The 14,106-nt window shown below is 50.4% G+C and overlaps 1 protein-coding gene across 2 annotated transcripts in view; it reads right to left on the minus strand.

Annotated features, from left to right (window-relative positions):
* CCDC83 (coiled-coil domain containing 83) overlaps nucleotides 1-5,545 on the minus strand; it is a 56,585-nt gene extending 51,040 nt beyond the window's left edge. The window contains exon 1 of one of the 2 annotated variants that reach the window (XM_075919413.2): nucleotides 5,388-5,545. The gene's annotated coding sequence lies outside the window, so the exon portion shown is untranslated. Of the gene's footprint in view, nucleotides 1-5,308; nucleotides 5,332-5,387 lie in introns of those variants that run through there. The other variant, XM_075919414.2, reaches the window with a different exon arrangement.
* Nucleotides 5,546-14,106: the final 8,561 nt, after the last annotated feature.

The following is a 14,106-nucleotide window of genomic DNA, read 5'->3' on the forward strand; positions in this document are numbered from 1 at the left end:
GTCGAGCCCTGCCTATCAGAAATGGTCTAGTTGTTACGTAGTTCTGAGTAGAGAGGATTGAACTAAATGATGTCTTGAGGTCCCTTCCAGTCCTACACTTCTGTGATTCTATAATTTTAAAGAAATAATTAAACTGAAATATTTCTATTTATTTTAGGTTTTGAAAACACCTGTTTTTACAGTTTAAATTTAGGACCTCAGTTCAGTCGTAGAATCATGGAAAAGTAGAGCTCAAAAGAACCTCAAGGGGTTATTTATTCAACCTAAACCCGGACAAGCTTACAAGACTGAGCCCACTGTCACAGTTGTAAATACAGGCAGTCCCCGGGTTACATGGATCCGACTTACATCGGATCCCTACTTACAAACGGGGTGAGGCAACCCCGCTCTAGCTGCTTCCCCCCAGCAGACCAGGGAGACGCAAAGCTAGCCCCCCCCCCCCCCCCCAGCAGACCAGGGAGACGCGGAGTGGCTTTTCTCAGCAGACACCTCAGCTTGAGAATAAAGGACTGAGGGAAGTGAGGTGTGGGAGAATAAAACTGAGCTCTGGAGAAATGTTTGGCTAGAGTTTCCCCTACAATATGTACCAGTTCCAACTTACATACAAATTCAACTTAAGAACAAACCTACAGTCCCTATCTTGTACGTAACCCGGGGACTGCCTGTAAGGGCCAAACCCTGAAAAAATATACTTTTGCTAGTACCACGAGGGGTTGCACTGACTTCCGCAGAACAAATGATGGTAGTAAGCATTAGGCTCAGTTGTAAATGCTTTCAGGATCAGGTCCTTTATGCTAGTAGGGATCTATGACCCCCAATTCAGGAAAATTCTTAAGCACATGGTAAAGTCCATACCTCCTCAGGACAGCACTTAAGCTATAGTGCCAAGAAAGTGGATCTCTTGTGTGGACTAGTCCAGGCTAAGGTTGATGATGGGATGGAAGCTATTGAAATTCCTGTGAAATTGACACTACAGTACAATGATGGCCACATTTCAACCTACCAGCAGTTATACTTACCTATATGCCTCTAGCTTGCATCCAGGACACATTACCCGATCAATTGTTTACAGCCAGGCCCCAATATACAACCGTATTCGCTCCAGACCCACAGACAAACACCTATAGGATCTCTATGAGGTATTCTTAAAACTTAAATACCCACCCAGGGAAGTGAAAAAACAGACTGACAGAGCCAGATGAGTACCCAGGCATCAGCTTCTTCAAGACAGACCCAACAAACAAAATAACACAACACCACTGGTCAACATCTATAGCCCCCAATTTAAACCCCTCCAGTGAATCATTAACAATCCACAACCTATCCTGGAAAACCATCCCTCACTCTCACAGGCCTTGGGGGACAGGCTAATCCTCACCCACAGACAACCCCCTAACCTGAAACAAATTCTTTCCAGCAATCACGCAACACACTTCAAACATGCTCACCTAGGAACCCACCCCTGCAATAAACCCCAGTGCCAACTCTATCCACAAATCTACACAAGCAACATCATCACAGGACCTAACCACATAAGCCACCACATCAGAGGCTCATACAACCAGGGGCGGCCAGTGAGCCTAGGCGAGCTAGGCAGCTGCCTAGGGCGCCACTGGCCCGAGTGCCCGATGATGACATCACAGCCATTGACGGCTGTGCAGGCAGGGGCGCCGATTGCGCCGCCCCGCCTAGGGCGCCAGCTGCTGCAGCTGGCCTCAGGCCGCTCCTGCATACAACTGCACATCCACTAACATGATATATGCCATCAAGTGCCAGCAATGCTCCTCTGCCACCTATACTGTCCAAGTCTCTATGACCATGATGAATGGACACAAATCAAATGTTCAAAATGGTAACACACAGAAACCTGTTGGGGAACATTTTAACTTGCCCTGGCATTCATTAATGGATTTAAAGGTGGTTATTCTCTTACAAAGCAATTTCAGGAATCAATTACTAGAGAGAGTCTACAGAATGCCTTCATATGCAAATTTGATCCTATCTCGCATAACTTGAACAAAGACATGAACTGGATGGGCTGTTTTATTCAAAGTCCAAATGACATCAAAAGCTAAGTACTGGGCACTCACAGCCTACTCTATTAGCCTCATTTACCACTGACACTTTAACTGACTGTGGGGGTTGTGTGTTTTTTCTCCTCCTTTCCTACCTTCTTTTTGTGCTTCATAATTCAACCTCTGTGCCTGTTGCTCCACATTTGTCATCTGAAAAAGTGGGTTGTGTCTACGGAAGCTCATGATACTATCTCTATCAGCGGTTCCCAACCTTTTCCAGATGGGGACCCATTTTGGCAATTCGGGAAGACTTGGTGACCCAAGGCAATTCAAAAACGGGGGAGGGGGAGGCATAACTAGCTAATTGTGTGCCTGAGGCAAGAATATGAAATTGTGCCCCTCCTGTTTATATATTCATAGTAGTTATTTCATAGAAAAACTGAAAATACATTAATAATAAAATAACAACACTACATTTATTTGGGTTGTGGTGGGGGAAAGACACTCATCTCCAAACCCCTCCCCCCCCGACTTAAACCCCACACTCAGAGACTGGAGGAGTCACACTCAGGGGCTGGAGAGCCTGAGAGTCACACTCAGGGGCTACAGGAGCTGGGAGTCTCACAGTCAGGGATCTAGGGGGCACACTCACTCAGGGGCCTGAGAGTCACACTCAGGGGCTGGGAGTCAGGGCCTGGGAGTCAGGGTCTGGGGGACGCACTCTGGGCCTGGGAATCTCACAGGTGTTCCAAAAATATTAGAAACATAATACACATTCAAAAAAAACAAGTAAAATTTAGTATTTTACCAAACAGTTTCACCTGAACTTAAATTAATGGGATGGCTGAGCTTGCATTTGCTTTGCTAACTGTTGTATCCTCAGAATTGTTGTGGTACCCTCCAGCACAGTCCCAGCCTCTTCCCCTCAGGCTCCCGAACACAGCCCCAGCCCCCACCCTGATCCCCCAGGGATGCAAGCTGGCCAGGACTCTGCCCTTGTCGGCCAATACCAGCCACGGGAATCCCGGCCAGGGCAGTTGGAAACCTCTCAACCAGACGCCCAGACACCTGGCCCTCTCAACTGGATGCCCGGACATCCAACCTGAGTTGGGTGCTGCTTCTTTTCTGCATTCCCTAGCATTCTAGCTTATTTTCCCCCATGTCCAGGCATATTTCCTTACTCCAGTGGTCACTAACCAGTATATTGGGATCTACTGGTAGATCTTGGAGCCTCTGACAGGTGATCCTGATTGGTTTGGCTAAGAGGCTATCAAGTGTAGGTACTTCAGCTGCCCCTCCCACTGCTGCTGAGCACCTCCTGCCCTTTTCCTGGGAGCTTTCCTCCCACCCCTCAGAAGCCTCCTGCTTGTGGTACAGAGCACGGAAGGGAGAGGATGTCAGAGTGCCCCTTTTTCCATCATGTACTCTATCTCCACAGAATGGGGAGAGAGGGACAACAGGGCCTGGGATGGAAGGAGTTTGCTGGCTGCTTTTGAGAGTGGTGCAGGGCCAGGGCAGGAGTAAGCCTGCCTTAGCCCCACTGCACCACCACCCAGAAGCCACCTGTGGTAAACAATGTCCAGCTGGCACTAGCTCCAAACCCCTCCCCCAGTCATGTACTCTCCTCTATACCCCAAGCTCCTGCCCTAGTCCTGAGCCCCTCAGACCCAAACTCCCTTACAGAGCCTGCACCCTGAACTCCCTCCTCCATCCCAACTCCCTGCCCCAGGCTCAACTCAGAGCCCCCTCATACTCCAAATCCCTTAACCCAAGACCAGAGCCTGTGCCCCAACCCTCTGCCCCTACCTGGTGAAAGGGAGGGAGGACGGAGTGAGCAGGGGCAGGGCCTAGGAGAAGGGGCAAGAAGGAGGCAGGGCAAAGGTGTTTGGGTTTGAGGTAGATCCTAGATTGCACTTACATTCAAAAAGTGATCTCGTGCTTAAAAAGGTTGGAGACCCCTGCCTTACTCTGCTCTGAGTCACTGAAATTGTATTCAATTCAATTGATGGGTTTAACTGCATGAACAGTGTTAAACCAATTAGATTGAGTACCACTTCAGGTGACTGGCTCCTTAAGACTAAGCCAGCTGTGGAGCTGACCAGCCTAAGACCTTTTCAAATGTGTGAATGGCTCCTTAAGAGCCCCACCTGGGGAGACACTTGACAACGACCCTTTTGAAATGTAATGGCCCCACATATTTGGGTCCCAACCCATAGATTGGGAAACCCTGATCAATATGTTTTCTGGTTAGTTTCTAAGTTGCTACAAGACCATTGTTGATTTTTAAGATTTTTTTTTTTTAGTTACAGACTCACATAGCTATCCCTCTGAGACGCTCCTATCTCCCACCTAGAATAGTGATAGAGATGTAGCCGTGTTAGTCTGGTGTAGCTGAAACAAAATACAGGACTATGTAGCACTTTAAAGACTAACAAGATGGTTTATTAGATGATGAGCTTTCGTAGGCCAGACCCACTTCCTCAGATCAAATAGTGGAAGAAAATAGTCACAACCATATATACCAAAGGATACAATTTAAAAAAAAATGAACACACATGAAAAGGACAAATCACATTACAGAACAGAAGGGGGATGTGGGGGGGAGGAGGGGGGTAAGGAAGGTCAATGCAAGAGAGTTAATGATATTAGAGGTGGGGAAGGGGAAATGTCTGTGAGTTAATATTATTAGAGGTGATAATTGGGGAAGCTATCTTTGTAATGGGTAAGATAGTTGGAGTCTTTGTTAATTCCCCTGCGGAGAGTGTCGAATTTTAGCATGAATGCCAGTTCAGAGGATTCCCTTTCAAGTGCAGATTTGAATGTCTTCTGAAGTAGGATGCAGGTTAGCAGGTCACCTGCGCCCCTACTATCACCCTCCCTGCACCCCCAGCCATTATCACCGGTACCCACCCGCGCCCCCACTATCACCCTCCTGCACCCCCAGCCATTATCACCGGTACCCACCCGCGCCCCCACTATCACCCTCCTGCACCCCCAGCCACTATCACCGGTACCCACCCGCGCCCCCACTATCACCCTCCTGCACCCCCAGCCACTATCACCGGTACCCACCCGCGCCCCCACTATCACCCTCCTGCACCCCCAGCCACTATCACCGGTACCCACCCGCGCCCCCACTATCACCCTCCTGCACCCCCAGCCACTATCACCGGTACCCACCCGCACCCCCACTATCACCCTCCTGCACCCCCAGCCATTATCACCGGTACCCACCCGCACCCCCACTATCACCCTCCTGCGCCCCCACTCTCACTGCTGTCACCCTCCTGTACCCCGGTCGCTACCACCGTGGCGCTGCTATGACCCGCCGACTCGCGCCCCCGTCCTCCCTTCAACGGGCGGGGCAGTTACCAGGGCCTGGCCGGCAGGGGCGCCCCTTTTCCTGAGCTCTGAGGCCGGCCTCGCTCGGGCTCCTCAGCCCAAACTTCCCCGGTAACTGAGGCAACAGCAGCCCGCCCCGCCCCTGCGCGCCCTTTGCTGCGGCGCTGCCGCGTGAGCGTTCAAACGGCGCCCCCTGGTGGCTCCGCGCGGTCGCTACTGGCCAAGGTCCGCCCCAAGCGGAAGGGAGGGGGCGACAATCCGCTCCCATTCGAGTAGCCGGGCTGTGGGGAGCTCTGTGCACCCCGCCCCCCTTTTTTTATGGTGGACAATATCATCTCGAAAGCCATCTCGTCTCATCTCCCAGCTGCTCTGCTGGGAGCCTGCCTCTCCCTGGGAAGCTCCCCAAATCCCTATCTCAGTACCTCACCCCCACCCCTCTGTGGGGCCAACCACGAGCACCTGCCAAAATTGGGTTCAGACGTTTTTGGGATTTGCTGAAGAGGTCAGCAGTGGCAGACACCAGTCAGGAAGTTAGAATTGTTCTCCAGGCAGGAATCTCTGGCCCCATTCACAGCAGAGATCCCCAGGAGGGAAGAAGACCCAACCCAACTCTTGTGCCAGTGTGGAAATGTATTATTTGTACTGTCATCATCAGGGCCATCCTATCGCATACGTGGCTGAATAGCGCACCTGAAAATTTTGGTCCCCACATTTTCAGGTGCCCCTATGAAGCCATTTATACTTGTGCCTACGCTGGCTCTGACTGCCATCTATTGGCTCCTCTGTAGCCCAGCCCTTCCCCCACTTGCTGTCTCAGCCAATGGCAGCAGGGCTGCTTTCTCTGTCCTGCCTGCCCCCCATCCTTTCCAGACTCCTATTGGCCACACTCACTGTGTGGAGAAGGCCCTCCTGCCCCACTGCCACCACAGTCCCATGGAATTATAGGGCTGGAAGAGACCTCAGGAGTCATCAAGTACAACCCCCTGCCCAAAACAGGACCAACCACAACTAAATCAGCCCAGCCAGGGCTTTGTCAAGCCAGGACTTAAAAATCTCTAGGCATGGACTGGGCCACCCAAATAACCCAAGAGAACTGGCATCACTACAGAAATAAAATCCCTTTGATTGCACATCACACTTGGCATCTACCACCTCACACTGGAACCCATACAGGATACTATGAAGCAACTATAATCCATATTCAACGGGGACCCTAACTAGAAAGAAATATTTCTTGAATACCCACTTCTGGCCTTCAGATAACTCCCCAGATTCATCATCAAAACTAGCAGACATCTCTCCATTGAAACAACCCCATCCCGTACAAGACACCTTTCAAAATCCGTAGATCCTACACATGGCTATCACAACATATGGTGTACCCCAACCAGGGCACTAAATGCCCCACTAACAATTATGTTTGTGAAACCAGATAACCATTGGGGCTACATCTAAACTACAGGCTTCTTTCGAAAGAAGCTTTTCTGGAAGAGATCTTCAGAAAAAAATTCTTCTGAAAGAGCGTCCACACTGCCAAAGCTCATCGAAAACATAATTTGCTTTTTCAAAAGATAGCATCCACACTGAATGGACGGTATCTCACATTTAAGCTGTGATTATTATGGATGGAGTGACCACCAGGGCACCTGTTTTTTTTCCCCTTTCCTCTTCTTTGGAAAGAACTTCCTCTTCCCTGTCCACACACTCCTTTTTCCAAAAGAGCTCTTTCGGAAAAAGGCTTCTCCTCATAGAAAGAGGAGAATGTCGGAAAAACCCCTCTGTTCTTTCGATTTTCTTTCGAAAGAATGCGATTGCAGTGTGGAAGTAAGTGAAGTTTCTTCAGAAAAATGGCCTCGCGGTCCTGCCGCCCGTGTACTTCAGGGCTTTCTCCACGTCTCCCTGGTCTGCAGATCAGGAAGACGCGGAGCAAAGCCTCGGGGAAGCCGGCAGTGGAGCAGCCCAGGCACGCCTGGGCTGCCTCGCTGCCCGAGCCCCTCCGCGGCTTTGCAAAGCCTCGGGGAAGCCAGCAGAGGAGCAGCCCAGGCGTGCCTGGGCTGCCCCGCTGCCCAAGCCCCTCCGCGGCTTTGCAAAGCCTCGGGGGAAGCCGGCAGCGGGACAGCCCAGACGCCCCGCGGCTGTCCCGCTGCTGGCGTCCTCAGAGGCTTTGCTCCCCGTCTCCCTGGTCTGCTGGTCTCCAGCAGACCAGGGAGATGGGAAGCAAAGCCGCGGAGGACCCAGGCGGTGGGACCGCGGTGCGTCTCGGTCCGCCGCCCGCGTCTTCCTGGTCTTCTGGGGTGGGGGGGGGCGCAACTAGTACGCCCCCCCTCCCCAGCAGACTAGGCTTTTCTCCGGACGCCTGTGGCAGAGCAGCTGGGGCGCTGCCAGTTGGTCCCACAGCGCCGCTCTGGGCGCTACTGGACCAACCCGGCAGCACCCCAGCTGCTCTGCCCCAGGCGTTCTGATTCAGCCGCTGCTGGTCAGTTTCAGCAGCGGCTGAATCAGAACGCCTGGGGCAGAGCAGATGGGGTGCTGCTGAGTTGGTCCAGTAGCACCGAGGAGCGGCGCTAATGGAGCAACCCAGCAGCACCCCAGCTGCTCTGCCCCAGGCGTCCCCAAGTCAGCTGCTGCTGAAACTGACCAGCGCTGACTACAGGAAGCCCGAGGCAGAGTTGCTCTGCCCCGGGCTTCCTGGAATCAGCTGCTGATCAGTTTCAGCAGCAGCTGACTTGGGGACGCTTGGGGTTCTAAGTTGATTCTGTATGTAAGTCGGAACTGGCGGTCAGTTTCAGCAGCGGCTGAATCTGGACGCCAGTTCCGACTTACATACAGATTCAACTTAAGAACAAACCTACAGTCCCTATCTTGTACGTAACCCGGGGACTGCCTGTACTAGTATAATAGAAAGTGTTGTATCATCATACAATATAAGTACATCTAGTGTTTTCCAAATATAGAACAGAAATATTTATTGAATATTCTGCCCTTTCTCCATTATTATTGACAGTTCTACCATTTCCACTTAATAATTGTTAGGATTCTTTTTGTTCCTAATATACTTTCAAAAATTGCTTCACTTTCAAAAATTGCTTCACTTCAAGTGCACTAGTATCTTTAATACTGAAATGCATTTGCTTTTGGCATGAAGTGGAGGAGCAAAAGTCCCCAGCAATTTAGAACAGGAAGAAAAGAAGAATGCCACATAAGTATGTGAAACTCCAGCAGAGATTTATGTACATCAAATTTAGTCATTCAAGTTAGAAAGGGAACAGGAGAGTAGACCACTATTCTTATGCAAAGTACACTAGTATCTTTAATAACCACAACAGATCAGAAACTTGGTTTCACATTTCTGACAAACAGCGCAGAACCCCTCACACCTCGTGGAATGAGGAGTACAGCTAGTTCGGATTAGGAAGCCTAATCCGAACTAGCTACTCCGTGCCGCATGTAGCCGCGCAGCACGGGGTTCGAACTGCCGGCATTTAAAAATGGCGCCGGCCGGCTTCATGCAAATGAGGCCCGGGAAATTCAAATCCCGGGCTTCATTTGCAAGTGCGGTATGCCTACATTACCCTCCTAGTTCGAATTAGGAGGGTAGTGTAGACATACCCTGAGTCATTTATCATATCTTCAGCACCATTGGCTGTGTCTATACTACAAAGAAAAATCAGAAAAAGATATGCAAATTGTGAGCCTCAATTTGCGTATTTTTTCTGCTTTTCTTCCGAAAGAGGCTTTTCTGACATTTGCCCCATCTACATGGAGCCAAATGTCAGAAAAAAACCTCTTTCAGACCATCCCTTCTTCCTCGTAGAACAAGGTATACAGGAAGGCCGAAAAAACACGTCTGCTTTTTCCTTGGACGCGGCAGATACCTCCGATATCCCAGAAAAGCTCTGTATTCTAGATGTACCTATTGTCTTCAGCAGCTATGTTCTAATTTGTGGTTTCACTTCCAAGTTCTGGCCTGACCTGAGTCTAGGAATTACACTAAAGGGCCTGCCAGAAAGGCCCTATGTGGCTAAGTTGGATGTATCTATATATTTAGAAATATGCATCCGTCTGTCTGTCTGTCTACGTTTGTTCAAGAACTCCTTTTAGCATCACTAAATTTGGTATGCATCCTCCTTTTATTCTAACTTAAAGCAAGGCCAGGATTTGGTTGTGCCAGGAAAATGGAAAGAGTCGGGAATAGGACAATTTTCCATTGCATGGAAAGGGAGGGAGCACAGAGAGGAGGGAGATCTTGTGAGAGTGGCCGCCGGAGGCAGTGAATGAAGGGGAGAGCTATACTACAGAATTACCATTGGGAGCAGTGACACCACCAAGAAAGTGGCAAACTGGAGCAGGGCTTGCTATCTTGCCTGCCACCAGACCCGGTAAGTATCCCTCTGCTCCACACCCTTTCCTTCCCCGGTCCTTGGAAGAGAAAAGGCCCCTGCCAGCCAGGGGACTGGGGTGGACAGGCTTCTTCTGGCTGAGAGGATGTGGGAGACAGAAGGCCCCTAGTGGCTGGGATGGCTGTGGGGAGACAGAAGCCCCTTGCTAGCTGGAGGGAGCTTGGGAGAGACAGAAGGCCCATGTTGGCTCAGGTGGGCTGGAGGGAAAGAGAACTCCCCTGCTGGCCAGAGGGGCGGGGGAGAGGGCGAAAAAAAAGGCCCTGCTGGCCAGGGAGCAGAAAAAGACTCACCAGATGGGACCCCTTGCTATGAGCACCTCCTTGCTCCCCAACCTTCATTCTCGCACCTCCCCCACATTCTTAGCCCCTTGCCCTGAACCCTTCCTCAATCCCCTACTCTGACTACTGCAACCCCATGCCCCCAGCCTCCAGCCCCCCCCAGCTCCAAGGCTCTGTCCTGACTCCCCCCCCACACACACACACCATCAGCCCCTTCATGAAGGACCCAGGAAATGATGGGTAAATCTTCTAGTAATCTATCTATATATTTTAGAAATGTCTGTCTGTCTGTCCATGAGTCTGTTTGTTCAAGAATTCCTCCTAAACGATAAAAAGCTAGGATCACCACATTTGGTATGCAGCTTCCTTTCATCCTAACTTAAAATAAGGCCAGAGTTTGCTTATGCCAAGAACACTGGAAGAGCCTGGAATGGGAATGCTTTCTCTAACATGGAAAGGGAAGGCTCTGAGAGGAGGGACACTATACTGAGAGTGACCACTGTGGGTAGTGAGCACAGGGACAGCTATAATGCTGGGGGCAGCCACACAGGGCAGGGAGTGGCTGGTTGGGGATGGGGCTCTGGTTGGCTGCCCACCAGACAAGGTACATTTTCCTCCTCTCTCAAACCCCTCCCCCCAGGCACTCAACCACATTAGGGGCAGAGCCTTGCCAGCCAGCCACCCCACTGTGGGAGGGGGCCACAAACCTTAGCCTAGTAACCTCCCTCACCTCCAGGAAATGCTAGGGGGAATGCAGCCCCCCTAACGTTCCCTTCCCACAGGAGACACCAGGAGAAGCCACAAACCATGGCCCAGATATTCTGCCCCAAGGAGCCTCACCCTAATACATGACTATGGAAGCTGCAAATTGCCGCCCAATATCTCCCCACTCCGAGCAGATGCTGGTGGGGCCCAGGAACCACTGCCTGGAAGCCCCCTGCCCCAACTAGATTCCAGAGAACCAGGAACTATGGCTCAGTGCCCCCTTCCCCCCCACATCCACAAAATACTGGTGGGGGCCAAGAACTGTGGCCTGGCAGCCCTCCCAGTAACCCCCAGAGACATTGGGTGGGTGGGGGCAGGAACTGCCACCCCCAACCTCCAGAGGAGATGCCAGCATCTCCTGGGCATACAACCCAGGGTGGCCCCAGAGAGCCACTTCTGTCTTCTCCCCCCTGCCCCTGTCCTGTCTCTGGGATCAAGCCAGCGGGCAGAGGCCCAGACCCTCCTCCCCCACTCCGAGCCAGACCCAGGAAACTCAGGGTAGATCTACTAGTATAGTATAACTGCAAGCTTGATTACTTGAAAAGCAGCCATAAGAAGCCAGTGAAAACACATAATATGATGTAGAAAATTACTCTGTTGTTTAACTTTAAAAAATAAAAATTATATCATCCATGGGATGGACTTGGCTCCTTCTCTCCCAGTTTGAATGTCTGCTTGTTATTTATTTAAGCTACCCATTCATTTAAAAATCTGCATTGCATCTTGGCTGGCATGGCTGCATTCTCTATGAGATTCCACTCCTACAATATCAATATTTGCCAAAGGTTAATTGTACTGGTACAGAGAGAAACTATTTACACCGCCTCTCAGAAATGAAGATGGGCAGAGCTTTGAAAGAATTCATTTATTTGCCATTAACTCAGTTATTGTGGTTTCCATGAAAGTATATCTCTTAAGCTAACAATGGGGTGAATGCTTTGGGGTTCTATTTTTCCCTCAGCCCTCAATGATTCCAGAGACTGACCATCAGGATTAAGAATCTGGCTTTTTTTCCTGTGGATATCCAGAGCCGAGTTCTTCAACACTCCACCCCACGCAACCTCAGTGATGATTTCTAGTTTTTAAGTCTTAAGTCAGGGCAGAACTTGGTCCTGTTATATGTACTGGTGAAGAGAAAGTATCAACAGAATGATACTCAATGTCTCTCTCTCCCTTTCCTCCTCCCCTTATAGTTGCAGGGGAGTGTTTATGCCCTATCCAGGCAGTCTAACACAGACCACTCTCTTCCACCAAAGTGAGTTGTGTTTGGAAGTCCACAATGTGCACAAATGAAGATAGAAGTTCATCCACATTCCTCTGGAAGAGAAAGAAGGGCATGAGGCATTTTGTGTGAGGAAGTATTTCTTTTGTGTGTGTGGGGAGGGTCTTCCAAATGGAATAATTCTGTTTTGAGCAGTGAGTCAAAAGCTGGTGCATGTGACTTAAGAGAGTATTCCAAGTTTGTTAATTTGTTTTTTCCAGAGAAAGCAGAGACTTATGAGTTTCCAGATGGTTGTTCTGACTGATGATAATTCAAAGAGTCTGTTTAATCTCAAATGAAATTTCCACTACATGCATCTGACGAAGTGGGTCTTTGCCCACGAAAGCTTATGCTCCTACACTTCAGTTAGTCTATAAGGTGCCACAGGACTCTTCGTCGCTTTTGCAGATTCAGACTAACACGGCTACCCCTCTGATGTTTAATCTCAGTAGGTTCTAACTGGGGACACCTTGCTAAGTTATTCAGGTGAGTGCCCATGTATTAGATCCAAGATACAGGCCATGATTTCCAAGAATGTGTGCCTAAAGTTAGACTCCTAAATCCAGATTTAGGACCTGAATAAGTGACCTGGCTTTTAAAAGTGCTGAGTGTCCTTTTGAACAGCTGGGGGAAGAACACCAGGAGAGGAAGGAGCCCATCACAGATTAAAATGTATAAACATAAATAATAGCATATAAGTAATATATGTAATAAGTAACATAGGGTATATTTACACTGCAAAGTTAATTCGGAATAACGGCTGTTATTCCGAATTAACTTCCATAGTGTCTACACAAGCAAACCGCTATTTCGAATTAAATTCAAAATAGCAGGGAGCTTAATTTGAGTTTGGTAAACCTCATTCTACGAGGAGTAACGCCAAACTCAAATTAGCTAATTCGGAATAAGTGCAGTGTAGACGCTTAGTCCGAATTAGCTGGCCTCCAGCCTTCCCAGTTTCCCCCGGTGGCCACTCTGGGCCAAACCAGAAAAACTCTTCTCTCTCCCCCCAGACCTGGAACCCTTAAAGGGGCAGACTCTGGCCACAGTGTCTGTGCCAGCTCCAAGCCTGCCGACCCACAGCCAGCAGTCACCGGCCCGACCCAGTGGCCCCAGAACATGAGCCAGCAAGCCACTGGCAGCCAGCCCTCCACTGCACCCCAGGAGCAGTCTGCCAGCTCCCAGGAGCCTGCCAGGGCCCGGAGAAGGCGGGCGCCTTCCTGGTCCAGGGTGGAGATCAGGGTGAACCATACTCAGGTTTGGGGGGATGCCCCCAAGGTCCATGATCTCCGCACTAGACAGAGGAACGCAGCTGTCTATGGCAGGAAAGCTGCCAGCGTAGTCACCAAAGACCACATGCGAACCCAGGAGCAGGTTTGCATAAAAATCATGCTGGTCCGGCAAGACCCCCAACCCTGAGCTTCTTCTCCTCCTTCCTCCCCTTGCCTCTCCCTTCCAGCTTCCTCCTCCCAGGTTTCCCCCTCCCCTCTTCCACCCTCATTCCTACCCCAGTTTCGATCATTAAAGAGAGTTTGTTTTTGGCAAGACATGTGTTTTTATTTGACATCAGGAAGGGGGGTTAGGGAAGGGTAAGTGGAAGGAGGGAGGAATGAGGCACAAGCCCCCAGTGGGGCACACTAGGGAGGCTCTTAGTGCTCCTCAGGGTGGAAGCTCTTCTGCAGGGCCTCCTGGATACTGACAGCCCCCCGACGGACCTCCAGGATGGCAGCCTGCAGAAAGTGCAGCCAGACTTGCAGCAACACATCCACGAGAAGCACCAGAGTGCCCAAGGGCAGCTCCGGCTCCATGTTACAAAGTGCTGTGGTGTCCTGAGTGAAGGCAGCCAGAGCATGCAGAGTCACAAATGCTTTGCTGTCCCTCATCGAGGCAGGCAAGCAAGCAGGGACACCTGAGAATCGGCTGCCCGGGAGGCGGGGGAGAGGAGGTGTCCCTTTAAACACAGGCAGATAGCCTCAGGCAGCAGCCACACACAGACACTCCTGACCTGATGCCCTGCCTGACCTGTTTCTGGCTGGATCCAGTCA

Source organism: Pelodiscus sinensis, chromosome 1, assembly GCF_052426305.1.
Source record: "Pelodiscus sinensis isolate ZL-2025 chromosome 1, ASM5242630v1, whole genome shotgun sequence".
NCBI classification, from domain to species: domain Eukaryota; kingdom Metazoa; phylum Chordata; order Testudines; family Trionychidae; genus Pelodiscus; species Pelodiscus sinensis.